General features: G+C 37.1%; 1 long non-coding RNA gene across 3 annotated transcripts in view; it reads left to right on the top strand.

Moving 5' to 3' along the window:
- LOC141415634 (uncharacterized) overlaps window positions 1-13,465 on the top strand; it is a 252,886-nt gene that overhangs the window by 28,790 nt on the left and 210,631 nt on the right. For all 3 annotated transcript variants that reach the window (XR_012440624.1, XR_012440626.1, XR_012440625.1), the window contains exon 2: window positions 12,856-12,897. This is a non-coding gene — a long non-coding RNA (uncharacterized lncRNA). The remainder of the gene's footprint in view (window positions 1-12,855; window positions 12,898-13,465) is intronic.

The raw sequence follows: 13,465 nt of genomic DNA, 5'->3' as shown, positions 1-13,465 counted from the left end.
GAGTGAAGACTGTTTGCTGTATATCATATCTTTTATACAAAGGAATACTATAGAAATTCAAGTTAGTAATGGTTTTAATATAGTTACTCTAGGTCATGGTAATTTTATCTGCACTTGGTTGGAGTGAAAGCCTCTATCCTTTGTATTTAAGTCTGTCTAGAAAGCACTCACCCATAAAAGCAAGGCATGTAGTTCAAACAAGATTGATGCAATTTTTCCCTTCCCTCTTCTTCTATTGCATCCTGTTCTAATTCTGACTCAATTCCTGTCTAATTCCTGGCACTGGGCTTAGTCTCTCTACATTGTGTCTGAGGAGCTCAGAATCAAGGATATTGGTTTGATTTTTTTTTATTTGCTGTCACTGCTTTTAATGCCCTCTTGTAGGACACTCAGTACTAATTGGCTCCTCCCCACCAACTTACTTACCTGCCACTCAGGAAGATTAATATAGACAACACAGCAGATTAGAAACACCAGGTAGACGTACTAGATACTTGTTCCTCTTGTGGGGATTTCACAATCATTGCTTGCTGTACCAATTCCCTACTAACATAAGAATTTAATATGTCTAGATACATATAATTATTATTATTATGTTATGCTCACATTTCTTTTCTCTAAAGATAATTCCTTGGAAATTATTTATTTTTAACTAAAATAATAATTGTGTGTGATTGTGAGGCAAAATGTGACATTTTGATCTATGTTACATTGTTGAAAGATTTGATCAAGGGTGAGCATGGTGGCTTAGGCCTGTGATTCCAGGTACATGGGAGACCATAGGTAGGAAGATCAGTGTCTGAGACTGACTTTGGGTTAAACTTGGGGGTATGGCTCAAGTGATAGAGCACCAGCCAAGCAAATACAAGGCCTCAAGTTCAAACTTTAGTACTGCAAAAAAAAAAAAATTTAAAAACTAATTAACGTGTACATCAACCTCATTAACCTGCCTCTTGTGTGTGTGTGTGTGTGTATACACGTGCATGCATGTTTGGGAGCTAAGAATAAGGCAGTCTCATAGAGGGGTTAGAATAGGATTAGAATAATGATTACCAGATGCTGGGAGGTAACGAGAGAGGAACATGGGAAGGTAAGATGTTGATCAAGGGTACAAAATCTCAGTTAAACTGGAGGAATGTGTTTTGGCTTTCTATTGCACTGCAGTGACCTCAGTTAATAATAAAGTGCATTTCAAAATTTCTAAAGTAATAGATTTTTAAAACATTCTTGTGCTGCTTTTTAAATCACTATTTTAAAACATAAATTTCATTCAAGTGTACATGTGCAATGATTTATTTATACAACTCTCTTCCTGGACATCATAATAGTAATTAATACTTATGTATTAAGTAGCACTTTCTATATTCCAGAAATTATTCCAAACACTTTATCCATGTTAAATTCATTTTGTATTCAGAGCAACCTTATAAGGTAGGTAATAGTGTCTGCATTTTACAGATGAGATAACTGAGCTTCAGAGAAGTAATTTCTCAAGGGTTGCTTAAAAACTATTAAGTGAAATTTCTACAACATACTATCACTCTTACATTATGCATTAAATCTACTCAGGGACTGATGACATTGACTCTGCTTAGCCCTAAGTGGGTACAATATTCAGCAATATTAGAAAATTCGTCTACACCATTTCTCTTTCCTTCCCTTGAACTTATTTCTCTGTTGAAGTATCATTGTTCCCTTCAAAGCCTCAAAGCTCATTCTTTCAATTTTCCTCTCAGGAGAAAAGCCATCCAAATAGAAGACATAAAATAAAAAGTAGCATGACTCAGAGAAATAAATGCAACTGCTTGATAAACATATGAACAGATACACAACCTTAAAAACAATCATGAAAATGCAACTAAATCAGTAAGGTATCTTTTTAACCAAACACACTGGCAGAATTTTAAATATTAATAATTGTGAAGAGATAAATGATAGAGAAGATATATTTATGCTCTGCTTCTGGATGCACAAATTGAAAAGCTTTTTAGATAGCAATTAGGCAGCATTTAATAAAAACATTCATATGTGTAATCTTCAAAACAGCAATCCCTCTTCTAAGTATCTTAGAGGAATATTCAGATGTGGACATGGTAAGTAGAAGGACACTTACCAAAGCATTGTTAGTAAGAGCAAAAAATCTATTAATTTGTAATTGATTGAGTAAATTATGGTGGCTGCATTGGTAGAATACCATGTATGCAGCAATTCCAAGCAATCAGGTAAATATACATGCACTGACACTTGAGGAACCAAAAGATATAATTTGTAAGTCAAGCTTTAGAAAAATAAATTAAGGAACCAATTTACTTAAAAAGAGACACATCCCAATGCACTTCTATATAAACATGCATCCCATGCCCTTATAAATCAGAGTAGCGGCTATCTTGGGAAAAGCATATGAAGAGGGGAGAGTGGCGATGCTATCACTTGAAGATTTTATATATTCATATACAAATATATTCATGCAATCATTTTTAATGTACATTTACAAAATCAAATAAATCAAATTATTATGAAGAGTTTGTGTCTTGCTATGTGCCAGTGGATACTCAGGAGGCAGAGATCAGGAGGATTGTGGTTTGAAGCCAGTCTGGGCGAATAGTTCATGAGGCCCTATCTTGAAAAACCCTTCACAAAAAAGGACTGGTGGAGTGGCTTGGGATGTAGATCCTGAGTTCAAACCCCAGTACTGAAAAAAAAAAAAGAAAAGATTTCGTGTTTTCCCCTCCATGCCTTCCTGCTTTATTTGCTTTAAAAGAGGACTATAGAAATGGGCTAATCTACAAACCTTTTCTGTCTCCATTATTCTATGTCCAAGGGAGATGAATGTCAAGGACTTCCTGGTATTTGTACATCACCTCTAAGAAAATGTACACTTAAGTGATGGGAGATAGCAATAACCATTTAACAAAATTCAATGAAATGTTCCAGACCCAACTTCATTGTCCTTATCTATATTACTGAGCTGCCCAATATTGCTGTCTAGTGGTCCTCTAAATGTTGGATTTTTTTCTCTTCCCTTTATTTGCCTTTCTCATTGATATGACAAATAGGCCTAGCCCTTGGATTTTAGATGCTCCAATCAGCTCTTTAATGGTTTTAAATGCTTCCTCTAATGAGCTTACCTATATCCCTCCAATTGTCCATACTATTGAATTTAGGGCCTCAGACTAAACCATGATCCTAAAATGTTCCAGGAAATTTGTGAATACTGTGTACTTCCAAAAGCTATTAGGAAGTACCCTAACTACTTGGAAAAAGAGCACTAGTCAACTGAAATTGAGAGGAATGGGAGGCCAAGACATGTGATGAAACCAGTGTACTGTACATTAGTTCTGTATCCAGGAGCCAAAGAGGGTTATAATGTGAGAGGTACTTCCAAGGTCCCAGGCCAGAAGTTTTCCTGATTGGAAAAAAAATTTCTAAACACAGTGAAGACAATGCCAGAGATATGGGTGATGGAACACAAGAATGTTTGTGGTAGTTAAAAATAGTAACATGAGATCTGGTTGCTACAATGACCTCATTCTCCTAAATGATCCAGACATGTTTTCTAGACTAGGTGTGTTTGTGGCACACTGTTTTGCAGACATTGTCCAGAATCTTCTATTGCTGCTCCATTAAGTCCTCCATTATGGAATCTCTTCCTCCCCCTAACCTCAATATCATGACCAGTTTTTGGCTTTGGTTACAGTGGGGTTGTTGTGTTTGAAGGCATCATAGCCTGCAGGTCTCCTTTCCAATTCTGGAGGCACTGGAATCTGTCCAGGTTCTCCTGGGTATCCCGTATTGTGGGAACAGAAGAGACTTGACAGCATCATCTTGTTGGGCTTGGTATAAAAGGAGCCAGGGAGAATTCTGGCTGAAGACTCTACACCTTTATCTTGTACAGTCAGGATTTTTGAAATATCTATCCTGCTCAACTATCTTAAAGAGATAGAAGAGAGGGGTTGTCATCCACTCCTGAGCCACAGCCTTAATGGATGGGTTATGCAATTTCCAAAGAAAGGTGGAACTTAAGAGAACCAAGTTGTAATCACTTGGTTCTGTTTTCACATTCGTTTTTGAGATGTAAGCATTGGAGGTTCTGGGCTCAGTTTTGAGATATTTTTTCAGATATAGCTGTCTGTAGAAGAAGAAATTTCCTCACCTTAGGGGTGTTCAACCAGATGTAGGAGACTGCTTCTTAAAGTTGTAGAGAAACTTAAGAATCTGATAAAGGGGGAGCCCTAGGGAATACCACAAGAAAATTTATAATCTCAGGATTTAGAACCATGAAGTCATAAAATATACTGTAGTGTACTTTGAATTTTTGGAAAAAGCAATGTGACAGATATTCTACCATTAACTTGGGGGGTGAACCATCAACTAGTTATTCCGTTGACTGTACAATTACCCTAAAATCTCCCAACCATTCAAGTTCAATAGAGGCAAAAGTTTTTACACACATGTCTTCTTAATTGTGAGGATCTCTTTCTAATAAAAGAATTTAAAAATCAACATTCATGCACATACCCAATGAAGACATTCTTTGTACTTTTCAAGCCAGTAATTTGAGAACAATTATGTATAAAATATCTTCACATTTTTTGTGTGATCTTTAAAATATCCAAAAGTATTTTAAACAGGGCATTTGCAGTGTTTGTTTTTCTAGCTACAGTCAGTGAACTTTGCTTCTTTTCTCATTTAGATTTATAAGATTGGCCCAGCACCCAAGTCTGTGGGTGCACATGTTAACACGATTTGGATGCAGTTGAGTGCTTAGAAACCATAGTGATTTGTGTTGTTAAAACAGATTTTTAAAAGTAATAACAACTCTTGAACTTAAGCTCCATTCTGACAAAAGCTTGATTAGAAAGAAAGCATTTGCAGTTTGAAAATCAACTTATTATTTGTGCTCTAAGGATAATGAAAAGAAGCACTCAGCATAACCAACCAATGATTTCCCAAACTCGGTAGAACAGTGTATACAACAGTTATGTAATGTATCATGTTCCTGGAATTTAAAAACAGTGAACATTCATTGTTCTTACAAAATATAACTTGTTTGGTCATCCTCTCTGTGTCCTTATTGCTTCTGTCATCCATTTACGGCACCATTTTCCAAGGCAATCTTGAGGATAAAAATGATTTTCTAGCCCCAACTACATTTTAGCCCTAATCCAATTATAATGTAAGATAATTTGCTCTTTGTACATAGTTTATGTTGTAGCTTTCTTAATATAATGTGAAAAGCCTAGCTTGATTGTTCGCTGTGGTATCATATTTGCAGTCCAATGATAATAAAAAAATAATAACAAACATGGATAATATTTATTGAGTGCTTACTGTGTGCCTATTACTCCCACTTGTAGAAAAATATTTATACATGAACACAGTGTCAGAAGAATGCTATTAAAGATAAATAGTGTTGCAGTGTTTGAGTTATCTGAAAAATTCTCTGTACTCACCCTTTTCTTTTTTGATGCTTTCTTTCTCACTTTTATGGCCTTTCTGTTCTGTCTTTCTAATAGGGCTACCCAGTGGATCACTTTTTTGATTTTAGCAACTGACTTTTTTTGGTAATAGCTTGTAACTTGACAAAGGTTTTTTTTCCTGGAGATTTTCTCTTCTTAAATCCAGACTGGGCTACATCCATTTCTTGGCTGGGTCCCAGAAAGTTGAAAGATTAAACATATGCTTATCATCTGTTAGATGATAGGACTGTGTTACCTATTGGAAGTTGTGATGATAGCAATTACAAGTGGTCACTGCCCTCCACAAATAGATGCCCTGTGTAAGGAGGACATACAAAGCTAGCATATGTATATCACTGTGTATTCATATGGCTATTTAATTGTCTATCTTCTGGTTAGATAACAAGGATGAGTTTGGAGGCCACTCTATGTCTCCCAATGTTGCATATCAAAATGTTAGTATATTGCTTAGCTCAATAATAAATATTTGCTGTTACTGATCTAGTGCAGAATGATAGAGATATAAACATGTAATAAATAATATGGGAACAAGAAGGAGAGATAGTACTGAATATAGAGATTGAAGGCCATAAGTATTACCCTTCTTCTTTAATATATTATGGCAACGTGGTAGATTTCTATTGTTATGTCTTAATTTTGCTAATTATAATAATTGATGCTATAATTAATATAATTATATAATATTATAATTAATGTTTAGGTATTATAATACCTGAACTACAACATGTGACTTTTAACCTTTTAAGGAGCTCTCACAATCCATGCCTCATTTAATGATGATAAGGTATCAACTAATTTTCTGTTACTATAACAAAATACCCAAGGATGGATATCTTACAAAAACAAAAGTGGTTTATTTACTTCACAGATTTAGAGGCTGAAAGTCCAAATTGTATGGCCCTGGGCCTGTTAAGGGCCACTCTGGCTGCATGTCCTCATGGAGATGATGTCATAGTGAGAGTCCATGGAACAGCAGGAGATTTCATCACTAGACAGGAAGCCAGAAAATGATTTAAGCATCTCACTCAAGCTTTTGTAATAACTCACTTTTATTAGAGCTCAGGAATCCCAGAAGCATTTCTTTAATCCTTCCTAAGGGCAGTGCCCTCAATGACCTAAGGACCTCCCACTAGGCCCCACCACCTCTTAAAGGCCCTACCACATCACCACACTGGGTACCAACCTTCCAACACATGAGCCTTTAGCCATATCTAAATTGTATCATATAACTTCTTTTCGAAGGAGGTAAATGTGGTACTGCTCTCATGTAGCAAATGGCAAAATTGAGGGAAAACTTGGTTTAACCACTAATATAGTTCTTTCTAAGCAACGACATTATTAATATAATTTATGTCGAATAGTCCCCTTGGAAGCAATGTGTTTTGATACCAGGCTCTAAGCTCTTAGAATATGGTTGATAATATTAAGGGATGACACTGATCCAAGACTAGCCAATCAATAAACTGGACTGATGCAAAAGACAGATGGAGCCTGTCAGATTCTATCTCTAGAGAATACTAAGAGAAAATGGCCATGTGCAGACAAAACTGTGGGAGCAAAAGCCATGGGTAATAGACCCTCAGTGCCTACTGTTCCCGAGGCCTGAATGTGCAGGTTTTCATGTGTCACTCCTGTTGTTTGCAGGAATCTGAATAAATTGCTGCTTCTTGTAACCCCAAAGGCACTAGAAGAGTACCAGATAGGTACAGAGATTTGATGACCAGCTTAGGGTCATTGCCAGAACTGGGCTAACCTGAGGCCGAGCAGACCTGGGTATTGATAGGAGATCTAATTATAAAATTGTGGCAAGGGGAACAGTGGCAGATGACCTTTGTTAAGACTGGAAGAGACAGGTTGGACTTGTGACTATGGGGATGAGAGTGGTGTGAGTCAACAGTGACACCACACTACCAGTCCATGGGAAAGTGGGTCTCTGCCTAGGGCACCTCATTCTTTGAGACCAAAATCAATGGTGGCTTCTAAACCTAGGGCGAGATTGAAATAGTTGCGGAGATCTGAAATGGATCCACTTGTATTTTCCCCCTCTCCTCATTTTCCCACACTTACCCATTATACTTTCTAGTCACATTGTACTTTTTTCCATTTCTTTTTTTTTCCCGTTTATTCGTATGTGCATACAATGTTTGGGTCATTCCTCTCCCCTACCCCCTGCTCCCTCCCTTCCCCCTACTCCCTCCTTCTCCCCCACCCTCAGACCCCCTCACTTCCAGGCAGAAACTGTTCTGCCCTTATCTCTAATTTTGTTGGAGAGAGAGTATAAACAAAAATAAGAAGGACAAAGGGTTTTTGCTAGTTGAGATAAGGATAGCTATTCAGGGAGATTCCTCGCATTGCTTTCATGTACATATGTGTTATATTCTAAGTTGATTCTTCTCAAACTGACCTTTTCTCTAGGTCCTGGTCCCCTTCTCCTATTAGCCTCTGTCACTTTAAAGTTTCTGCATTAGTTCCTCTGCATTGAGGACATCAAATACCGTCATGTTTTCTGGGTGTCTTACCTATCCTCACCCCTCCCGTGTGTGCTCTCGCTTTATCATGTGACCAAAGTCCAATCCCCTTGTTGTGTTTGCCCTTGATTTAAATTTCACATATGAGGGAAAACATATGATTTTTGGTCTTCTGAGCATGGCTAACCTCACTCAGAATGATGATCTCCACTTCCATCCATTTACTTGCAAATGATAAGATTTCATTCTTCTTCATGGCTGCATAAAATTCCATTGTGTATAAATACCAGATTTTCTTGATCCATGCATCAGTGGTGGGGCATCTTGACTATTTCCATAACTTGGCTATTGTGAATAGTGCCGCAATAAACATGGGTGTGCAGGTGCCTCTGGAGTAACCTGTGTCGCATACCTTTGGGTTTATCTCCAGGAGTGGGATTGTTGGATCATATGGTAGATCAATGTTTACCTTTTTAAGTAGCCTCCAAATTTTTTTTTCCAGAGTGGTTGTACTAGTTTGCATTCCCACCAGCAGTGTAAGAGGGTTCCTTTTTCCCCTCATCCTCTCCAACACCTGTTGTTAGTGGTGTTGCTAATGATGGCTATTCTAACAGGGGTGAGGTGGACATAGTGTGGTTTTGATTTGCATTTCCTTTATGGCTAGAGATGGTGAGCATTTTTCATGTGGTTTTTGGTCATTTGAATTTCTTCTTTCGAGAAAGTTCTGTTTAGTTCACTTGCCCATTTCTTTATTGGTTCATTAATTTTGGGAGAGTTTAGTTTTTTGAGTACCCTGTATACTCTGGTTATCAGTCCTTTGTCTGATGTGTAGCTGGCAAATATTTTCTTCCACCCTGTGAGTGGTCTCTTCAGTTTAGAGGCCATTTCTTTTGTTGAGCAGAAGCTTTTTAATTTTATGAAGTCCCATTTATCTATGTTATCTCTTAGTTACAGAGATGCTGGGGTTCTATTGAGGAAGTCTTTGCCTATACCTATTACTTCCACAGTGTTTCCTACTCTTTCCTGTACAAACTTCAGAGTTTGGGGTCTGATATTAAGGTCCTTGATCCATTTTGAGTTGATACTAGTACAGGGTGATAAACATGGATCTACTTTCAGTTTTTTGCAGACTGCTAACCACTTTTCCCAAAAGCTTTTGTTGAAGAGATTGTCTTTTCTCCATGTATATTTTTAGTGCTTTTGTCAAAGACAAGTTGGTTATAGTTGTATGGATTCATATCTGGGTCCTCTATTCTGTTTCACTGGTTTTCATGTCTGTTTTTGTGCCAGTACCATGCTGTTTTTATTGCTATTGCTTTGTAATATAGTTTGAAGTCAGGTATTGTGATACCTACAGTGTTGTTCTTTTTGCTGAGTATTGCCTTGGCTATTCACAGTCTCTTGTGTTTCCAAATGAATTTTAAGGTAAAATTTTCAATCTCTGTGATGAATGTCATTGGGATTTCGATGGGAATTGCATTAAACATGTAGATTGCTTTTGGTAGTATAGCTATTTTTACTATGTTGATTCTACCAATCCATAAGCATGGGAGAACTCTCCACCTTCTGTAGTCTTCCTCAATCTCATTCTTCAGGGGTTTATAGTTTTCCTTGTAGAGGTCATTCACATCCTTTGTTAAGTTTACTCCTAGGTACTTGATTTTATTTGAGGCTATTGTAAATGGAGTTGTTTTCATATATTCTTTCTCATTTTGTTCATTATTAGTGTATAGAAATGCTAATGATTTTTGTATGTTGATGTTATCCTGCCACCTTGCTATAGCTGTTAATGGTGTCTAGGAGCTTTTGGGTCTTTAAGGTATAGGATAATGTTTCTGCAAATAGGGATATTTTGACAGTTTCTTTACCTATTTGTATTCCATTTATTCCTTCTTCTTGCCTAATTGTTCTGGCTAGGAATTCCAGTACTATGTTGAATAGGAGTGGGGTAGTGGGCACCCTTGTCTCGTTCCCAATTTTAAGGGAAATGGTTTCAGTTGTTCACCATTAAGTATGATGTTGGCTATAGGTTTGTCATATATAGCTTTTATAATATTGAGGTACTTTCCTTTTATTCCTAGTTTTCTTGGAGCTTTTATCATGAAATGGTGTTGGATCTTATCAAGACTTTTTCTGCATCTATTGAGATGATCAAGTGGTTTTTGTCTTTGCTTCTATTAATGTGCTGTATTACATTTATTGATTTTCGTATGTTGAACCACCCCTGTGTCCCTGGGATGCAGCCTACTTGGTCATGGTGGATGATCTTTTTGCTGTTTTGTTGAATTTGGTTTGCCATTATTATATTGAGGATTTTTGCATCAATGTTCATTAAGTATATTGGCCTATACTTCTCCTTTTTGGAGGTGTCTTTGCCTGGTTTTGGGATGAGTGTAATACTAGCTTCATAAAATTAGTTAGGCAGTTTTCCTTCCCTTTCTGTTTCATGGAACAGTTTAAGGAAGGTTGGTATTAGTTCTTCTTTAAAGTTTGATAGAATTCAGCAGAGAATCCATCAAATCCTAGACTTTTCTCTTTTGGAAGACTCTTTAGTGCTGTTTCAATTTTATTTTGTATTATAGATCTACTCAAGTGATTAATGTCCTCTTGGTTCAGTTTTAGGTGATCATAAGTATCTAGAATTCTGTCCATTTCTTCAAGATTTCCAAATTTATTAGAATATATGTTCTCAAAGTGGTCTTTGATGATTTCCTGGATTTCCATGGTGTTTGTTGTTATCTCCCCTTTTGCATTCCTGATTTTACTGATTTGGGTTTTTTCTCTCCTCATTTTAGTCAGGTTTGCCAGGGGTCTGTTCATTTTTTCAAAGAACCAACTTTTTGTTTCATTAATTCTTTGTATTTTTCTTGTTTTTATTTCATTGATTTTTAGCTCTTATTTTTATTATTTATCTCCTTCTGTTTGTTTTGGGATTTTCTTTTTCTTGTTTAGTAGGAGTTTGAGATATAACATTAAGTCATTGATTTGAGATCTTTCTGTCCTTTTAATATATGCACTCATGGCTATAAACTTTCCTCTCAGGACTTTCTTTGCTATGTCCCATAGGTTCCAGTAGATCATGTTTTCATTTTCAATAACTTCCAGAAGCCTTTTAATTTCCTCTTTTATTTAATTGATGCCCCATTGATCATTAGGCAATGTGTTGTTCAGTTTCCAACTGTTTGCCTGTTTTTTGCTATTATTTTTGTTGTTGAGTTCTAGTTTTAATGTATTTTGATCAGATAGCATGCATGGTATTATTTCTATTTTCTTATATTTGCTGAGGCTTGCTTTGCACACTAGGATATGATCAATTTTGGAGAAGAATTTATATTGTGTAGAAGTTGGATGAAATATTCTGTAGACATCAGCTAGGTCCATTTGATCTATGGTGTCATTTAGTTCTAGAATTTCTTTATTGATTTTTTGTTTTGATGACCTATCTATTGGTGATGGGGGGGTATTAAAGTCTCTCACTACCACTGTGTTGGAGTCTATATATGTTTTTAAGTCCTTCAGGCTATGTTTGATGATATTGGGTGCGTTTGTACAGGGCTTCTATGGTTTCTTTTATTTGTTCTTGGGTTTTCTCTATTCTCTATTTTTGTTGTCTTGGAATTTCTTGAGTGTCTCCTGTACATTTTCGTTGAACATATCCAGTATCATCTCTATAAAATTCTCATTGATTACTTGCAAGATTTCTTCTTTTAGGTTGTTCTTGTGGGCTTCATTGGGTTATTTTGCATAGTATCTTTGTTTTGTTGGAGTCTGGATCTGGGTATCTGTTTTCTTCATTTCTGTCTGGTTCCTGTACTAATTTGTTATTGTGGGGAAAATGGTTTCCATCCTTCTTCTGTCTTCCCATTATTCAACTAGGTGCTGTTACTATCCCTGCACTGTGTGTAATTTAGTAGTATCTAGCTTGTAATAGTAAAAATAATGATATCTATAATGGAAGCATAAGAGGAATAAGAAAGCAAAGAAAGAAAAGAAAAAAAAAACTGAGAACCAAAGAAATTAACGGGGAGAGATAGTGCACTAATCAACCGTGAACTAAGCAAGCATTAGAGAGACAGAGAAAAAAGAAAAAAGAAGAGAGAAAAAGAAAAAAAGAAAAAAAAAATCCCAGGTTCAGTCATTCTTAATAGTTCTGGTGTTACTCCTTCAGCATCCAATCCTGGTGTTGATGTTTGAGTAGTAGCTCTGTCATTGTCTCACCAAAGGAAAAAAAATAAAAAGAAATAAAAATTTAAAAAAAATAGAAAAGATATATAAAACTATAAAAGAATAAAAATTTCAGGTCCAGAAACCATGACATTTCTGTCTTAGTCGTTCTGGTGTTGCTCCTTCAGCATCCAGTCCTAGTGTTGTTATTTAATCAGTAGCACTGTGGTTGTCTTGCCAGGTGTTTGGGTCAGGAGACACCTTTGTGACCCGCTATCTGCTTTGTTTTAGGCTGTGGCTCACTGGACCCCTATTGCCAGCCGGCTGCTGTTGTAGGCTTTATTAATTGCAGTTCACTGGGGGGAACTCTCACACCCATCTACTTCCACAGCCTTTGTATATTTAGAGTTCTCCTGTGCGCCTGACCCTCCCCTCTTCTCTGGTGGAGAGTCCTACAATCCAGATGTAGTTGCAGGCTTTGTTTTCAAAGTTTGCGTGGGGAACTACCCTTCCCCAATTCTCTGGTGGAGCGTCCTGCATGCCAGCCACTGTTGCAAGCCTTGTCCACTCAACGCTTGCTGCCACCTTCTCTAGCAGGCTTGTTTATTTAAAGTTTGTGTGGGTGCCAGCCCATCCCCCTTTCTCTGGTGTGCTCGAGGTGCCCTAGGTGCCCTGCCCCCTCTGCTGCGTCCTTTTCAGTTTCTTGTTTATTATTCAGTTTTTTGTTTGTTTGTTTTTTGCAGGAAAGGGGTCAGCTCACTTGTTGGTCTGCATTTCCCGAGCAGGTAAGGATCTGGCATCTGGCTGCGCAGGAGTCCTCCTGGTTTCTCCATATAATGTGGCGTGGAGAAGCTATGTGCAGGCTGGGGGTTTGGAGGTGTCAGAGTTTTGCTTCTTCTTGGTGTTTTTTCCTGCCAGGTGTGTCTCCAGCATCTCAGCAAGAGTTTTGCTGTATGGAGCTCATGCTATCTGCTTCCTCCCTCTAGTTGCCAACTTGGAACATATCTCCATTTCTTAAATATTACCCTACTTCCCCCTGAACCTCACTCTCCTCTTTATGTCTACTCATTCTTTAGGTGTTTGGTTAAATGCTCTTTCCTTTAAATGTCTGCCTTGACTAATAATTCAAAAATACAACACTCCTTTACTTCAGAAAATTGTAGGTTTTTTTCAGTGCCCTTCACATAATTTGTAATCATATATTCACTTGTATGCTTATATGTTAAGTGTATGTTTTCTCCACTAGCCATGTAGAACCTGTTTTGTCTTAGTAATTTCTAAACCCTAACACCTACCCTTGCTGCCACATATTAACTTTTAATTACATTCGATGAATGAATGAACACATACATG

The sequence above is a fragment of the Castor canadensis genome, chromosome 13 (genome assembly GCF_047511655.1).
Source record: "Castor canadensis chromosome 13, mCasCan1.hap1v2, whole genome shotgun sequence".
Classification (NCBI taxonomy): domain Eukaryota; kingdom Metazoa; phylum Chordata; class Mammalia; order Rodentia; family Castoridae; genus Castor; species Castor canadensis.
The sequence above is the reverse complement of the archived record's forward strand: the minus strand, read 5'-3'. Positions and strand labels throughout refer to the sequence as shown.